Source organism: Furipterus horrens, unplaced genomic scaffold, assembly GCF_987537825.1.
Source record: "Furipterus horrens unplaced genomic scaffold, mFurHor1.1.pri manual_scaffold_17, whole genome shotgun sequence".
NCBI lineage: Eukaryota > Metazoa > Chordata > Mammalia > Chiroptera > Furipteridae > Furipterus > Furipterus horrens.
This window is the reverse complement of record NW_028327187.1, coordinates 78,140,357-78,146,326: the sequence shown is the minus strand read 5'-3', so window position 1 is coordinate 78,146,326 and position 5,970 is coordinate 78,140,357. Positions and strand designations below refer to the sequence as shown.

Genomic DNA, 5,970 nt, shown 5'->3' with positions numbered 1-5,970 from the left:
TACAATTGAAATTATTACTTCTTAAATATTTAGGAACTATTTGTGATTTTCTTTGTGGGGAGGTAACATAAAGGATTATTCCAGTTATTTATTTCTTCTTGAATAATCTTTTGTAAATTTTGTCTATCAAAGAAATTGTTCATTTCATTTAAGTTGTTTATTTATAGGCATAAATATATTCATATATACTTATAAGAATGCCCTTATCTTATTAATATCTATAGAAATTTTAGTTATCTCTTTCATCTTGATATTGGTAATATGTGTAATTATTTTTTAAATAGTGACACTTTTTTCATGTTTGACTTTTTAAATTTTATTTTTCCAGTTTTATTGAGATAAAATTTACATAAATCACTGTATAAGCTAAGGTATACAGCAAAATGGTTTGAATTACATATATTGTGAAGTAATTACCACAATAAAATAAGCTAGCATCTATCATCTCATACAGATACAATAAGAAGAAAACAGAAAATAATTTTTTCCTTATGATAACTCTTAAGATGTACTCTTAACAACTTTTATATATACCATATAGCAGTGTTAACTATAGTCATCATGTTGTACATTACACCCCTTGTAATTATTTATTTTAAAATTTGTACCTTTGATCACTTTCCTCTAAGAATTACAATTTTAAGGTAACATTTCACTTAGCTTAGGTTCAAGGTTATTCCCTACTACCAAAATTGATTCAAATATATTTTCAATGATGATTTGTAATGAGATTTTTAAATTAATTTATTGGGGTGACATTGATTAATAGGATCATATAGGTTTCAAGTGTACATTTCTCTGATGCATGATCTGTAACAGGATTTTATGTACAATGGGGGACCCCAAAACACCAGGAATTATCTTCTGGAGGGCAAGCCCCTTTTAGTACAGGCTTCCCCCACTAAGTGAGTGTTCTAAGAATCCATCTGTATCAGTGTACCAGCTGGCATTGTTGTGAGAGCCTGCCTTAGGCTTCAGTACATTTTTAAAAGGTTATTTAAATGTGTTTGCCCACACAGTGCTGAGTGTTCAGTAGTTTTGACCAAAAATGTTATGACCCCCATGCCCCATCCTCCCTATCCACCTGATCTCACCCTGAGCAACTCTCCCCTCCCCCAGGTGAAAAAAGCCATCAAAGGGAAACGTTTTGTCTATGTGGAAGAGGTGAAACAAAAAACAGCAGAAGCACTAAAAGGCACCAAATTGCCGAGTTCAAAACTGTTTTGAGCAGTGGGAAAAAATGTCTTGATGGGTGTATTTCCTCAAACGGAGTGTACTTTGAAGGTGACTGAAGTTTAAACATGTAAGAATAAATACATAATTTTTTATAAATAACTTCCAGGTTTTTTTAGTCCTCCCTCGTATATTATCTTTGAAAATGTCTTTTTATACAGATAGATACTGCCAACTATTGATATTTACCCACGGACATATGGTTTTTTAGTAACCATTTGTAAGAATACAATTAAGTACATTCACAATGTTGTACCACCACCACCAATATACATTTCCATTTTTTCATGATCCCAAACAGAAATTTTCTATTTATTAAACAATACCTACCCTTTTTCCCCTCCCGTCAGCCTCTGGTAACCTCTAATCTACTTTCTGTCTTTATGTGAACTTGTCTTTTCTAGGTATATCATATAAGTGGAATCATACAACATTTGTCATTTTGTGTCTGTTAAAGGTTCATCCATGTTGTAGCATGTATCAGAATTCATTCCTTTTTAAAGCAGAAAAATATTTCATTGTATGTATACAGCATATTTTTAATCCATTCATACATTGATGAGCATTTGAGTTGTTTCTACCTCTTGAATAATGCTGCTATAAACACTGGTGCACAAGTATCTACTTGAGTCCCTGTTTCCAGTTCTTTTGAGTATATACCTAGGAGTGGAATTACTGAATCATTTAATAATTTTATATTTAGCTATTTGGCAAACCACCATTCTGTTTTCCCCAATGGCTACACCATTTTACATTCCCACCAGCAGTACACAAAATTTCCAATTTCTCCACATCCTTGACAATACTTAGTTTATTTTATAATAACTATGGTAATGAGTGTGAAATGGTATCTCATTGTGGTTTTGATTTGCATTTCTCTAATGACTAGTAATGTTGAGCATATTTTAATATGCTTACTGGATATTTGTATATCTTCTTTGAAGAAATGTTTATCCAAGACTTTTGTACATTTATGCATTAGGTTGTTTCATTGTTGCTGTTTTGGTAGGAGTTCTTTGTATATTCTGGATACTAATCTCTTATTATATATATGATTTGTAAATATTTTCTCCTATTCAGCTGGTCTTCTTTTCACTTTCTTGATACTTTCCTTTGATGCAGAAAAGTTTTTAACTTTAAATAAAATCCAATTAATCTATTTTTTTCTTTTGCTGCCTGAACATTTGGCGTCATACTCAAGTAGTCATTGTAAAATGAAATATCATGAAGATTTCTCCTATGTTTTCTTCTAAGATTTTGATAGTTTTAGCTCTTACACTTAGGTTCTTTAATTTATTTTGAGTTAATTTTTTTATTTTTATTATTTTTTTTTTAAAGGAGAGGCACAGTTTATTGAGAGGTTACATCCCAGGACAGCCTCCTTCACTTCCTCCTGTAGTGGGCCAGAGTGTGAGGTCACACGCGCGAGTTCTGCTCTTCGTCCTCATTCTCAAGTAGGTAGGCTGGGCGGTAGGTGGGCTGTCCTCCTGGGCCCATGTACTTCAGGGCTGGGTTCCGTACTGTGTTCTCCCGGCTCCCCAGTGAAGTGTAGCCTTGGTCATACAGGATACAGTATGGGACAAACAGCTGATGCAGAAAGTCCCAGATGTTCTGTAGGTCCAGTCCAGCAGTGGGCTGATGCGCATGAATGAGGGACAGCCTGGGTCGGTGGGGCTGAAGGGGCAGAGACTGCAGGAATAAGGGTCAGTGCAGCGGGTGCCCATCAGGGCGGCCTCCAGCTGGGGGTGCTGTGCCTGCACCTGGCGCAGAGCCTGTTTCATATCGCCCTCAGCTTCTAGCACCTGCAGATTGTACCTTTTGATAGTGTCCTGTAGAAACTGCTCCAGCTCAGGGAAAGGGGAGATGCTGCGGATATATAGGATCTGGAGGGGTTCTTGAGTATCAGGGTGTTTCCTCTGCACAGCTGCGTGGAAGAGGTGCAGGAGGGCAGTGCAGTCCTTGCCTCCGTTGAAGCCCACACAGAGCTGGGTGAGGTTGTACCGAGCCAGGGCAGTCTCAATGGTCTGCAGGGCACCTGCTACCTTTGCCCCCAGAGAAGACCCTGACTTGGCGAGTTTGTATACAGCTTCACTGGCCTGCTCCATGGCATTGGGTATGTAGGGGACCAGCGATCCCTGAGGCAGACGGGCAGTCAGGTAGGCCACGCATTCCTCCAGGGGCTCTTCTTCCTCTGAGTCCAGTGTCAGCTTCACCTGATAGTAGTTGCTGCCCCAGTCAGAGTAGGAACCCAGGACAAGCCTGCGTCCAAAGTGGGCCTGGGCCTCAGCCAGGATGGGGGCAATAGAGCCTTCATCAGCTGCCACAAACAGCTCCCCCAAGTGGAACTGAACAGCTGTGTTTTGAAATAGTCCCTTCAGTCCCTCCAGCACCCGCCGTAGCAGCTCTGGAATGCCTGGGAAGAGGTAGACATTGCGGACTGAGACCAGTGGGAATCTGAAGGGGCGGCCAGTGTGAGGATCTGTGCCATAATGCAGGCGGGCAGAGGAGGGTACCAGTGACAGCTTCTCCGAGCTCTCCCTTCCTAGGGCTTTGATGACTGCTTCCAGCTCAGGGTGTGGCTTGAGCTCATCCCCAAAGGCCTGTGCTACTGCCTCAAAGGTCACATCATCGTGAGTGGAACCAATGCTCCCTGCTGTGAGGACATGGGTGAAGCGGCTGGAAAAAGAGGTGACCTCAGCAGCAATGGTGGCTACTTTGTCCGGTACAACAGAGATGCGGCACACCTGGACCCCAAGGGAACGCAGTGTTCAGCCCAGGAAGTAGGTGTTGGTGTCCTGAGTGTGTCCCTTGAGGATCTCATCTCCAACGATGATAATGCCTGCCGTCACGCTGCGCCCTGGGGGAGGTTCAGAGGCCCTAGATGCCATGGTCCTGCCGTCTCTGCCCCTCTGCAAGGCCCTCCAGTAGCCACCCAGACCCCCAAATAGGGGTTGTAAGCACGGGAGTCCCGCCAGATCTAAAGGTCACTGGGGGCCATAGCCTGGGAACAGGGGGTCCGGGGTCGAGGGAACCTCATATTAATTGGCCACTTTGGTTGTCGCTCAGATTACTTCTACAGATCCATTGGTGAACTCGACTGTTGCTCACGAGCCTTAGCCAGAGGGCGGGAGCAGTGCTGGGTTGTTATTAGCGACAACCCAGTGTCACTCTTCACCCGGAAATGTGGAGGCCAGGCTCCGGGTCGAGGCAGGGGTTGGGTGGTGGTGGGAGTGCGGGTTGAGGCAGGGGTTGGGTGGTGGTGATGGTGGTGGTGGGAGTGGGAGGAGGGTGGAGTGGGGTGTGGTGGCGGGAGGGCTCATTTTGAGTTAATTTTTGTACATGATATAAGGTAAGGGTCCAACTCCATTATTTTACATGCGGATATCCAGTTTCCCCAGAATAAATTATTGAATTTACTGCTGTTTCCAAATTATTGAGTTTTAAAATTTGTTTTAAGGGAGTGATGTCAGCAAGAAGGCAAAAGAGGAATTCTCTACTGTCATTTCCTCATAGAACACTGATTTTGACAATCACCCACAAATGAGAGTACCATTGTGGGAATCCAGGAGTCCAGTGGAGCACTGTTGAAGAAAACAAACAAAAATCCAAGAATAGATGCACTGAAGAAGGTAATAGGAACTGTTTCACTTTGTTCATGTCATCCCTCTCCTAAGATGGCATGGCCCAGTGCTGAGGGAACCCATCAGCCCATAATTTTTGCTATGGGGGAAAGTTAGATATGTGGGTGAGTGCCCGGCTTTCCCAGATGTACAGGATGCTTCCCAAAGGAGCAAATTCTTTCCCACACCATCCAGATTATTATGGTAATCTGCAAGGCTGAGGTGGTAGGAAAGGCTGGGAGTATGGCAGCCAGAGCTCAGACCTCATCAAAGGAACACTGCTAATCTTTTCATGGTTCTTCCTATTAATTGATTCATGGACACTATCAGGAACCCTGCCCATGAACCACTGGGGGTGCCTCACCCGCAGAACACTGGAACTGATACTGTCTCACCCACACTCCCTGCACTCCTCCTACGGCTAGGTCCTGACATGCACTCTGACAGACAGTGAGTGCCAGTCTTTGCAGAAAAGTAGTAAGCAAAGAGCAGGTTCAACTGTAAGGGATTGGGAAAAGGCTCACCAACTTAAATATTTCAGGGCACTGCCCTATGGAAAACAAAGAGGAGGCTCTCTCAACCTGGCCTGGATTTTCAGGATCAAGAAAAGGCATACATACAAAAGCAACAGAATATGCATTCTTAGGAATATTCTCTAGATATAGCATATGTTAGGTCATAAAACAAGTCTTAACAACTTTAAGTAGATTGAAGTCATATCAAATACCTTTTCTGACCACAATGATATGAAACTAGATATCAATAACAGTAGAAATGATAGAAAATTCACAAATATGTGAAAATTAAACAACACACTCCTGAACAATCAATGGGCCAAGGAAGAAATTTTAAAATGTTCTAAGACAAATGAAAATGGAAACACACCAGACCAAAACTTATAGAATGTAACTAAAGCAGTTCTAAGATGTAATTTTAAAGTAATAAATGCTTACATTAAAAGAGACATACCTCAAATAAACAACCTAACTGTACACCTGAAGTAACTAGGAAAAAAAAAAACAAAAAACCACCTGAGCCAAATGTTAGCAGAAGGAAGAAAACATACAGTGAAACCTTGGTTCTTGAACTTAATTTGTTCCAGAAGGCTGTTTAAGAA

At 41.8% G+C, this 5,970-nt stretch overlaps 1 pseudogene; it reads right to left on the bottom strand.

Annotated features, from left to right (window-relative positions):
• Nucleotides 1-2,563: 2,563 nt before the first annotated feature.
• On the bottom strand, nucleotides 2,564-4,286 carry LOC149991341 (bifunctional FAD diphosphatase/FAD synthase pseudogene; annotated as a pseudogene).
• Nucleotides 4,287-5,970: the final 1,684 nt, after the last annotated feature.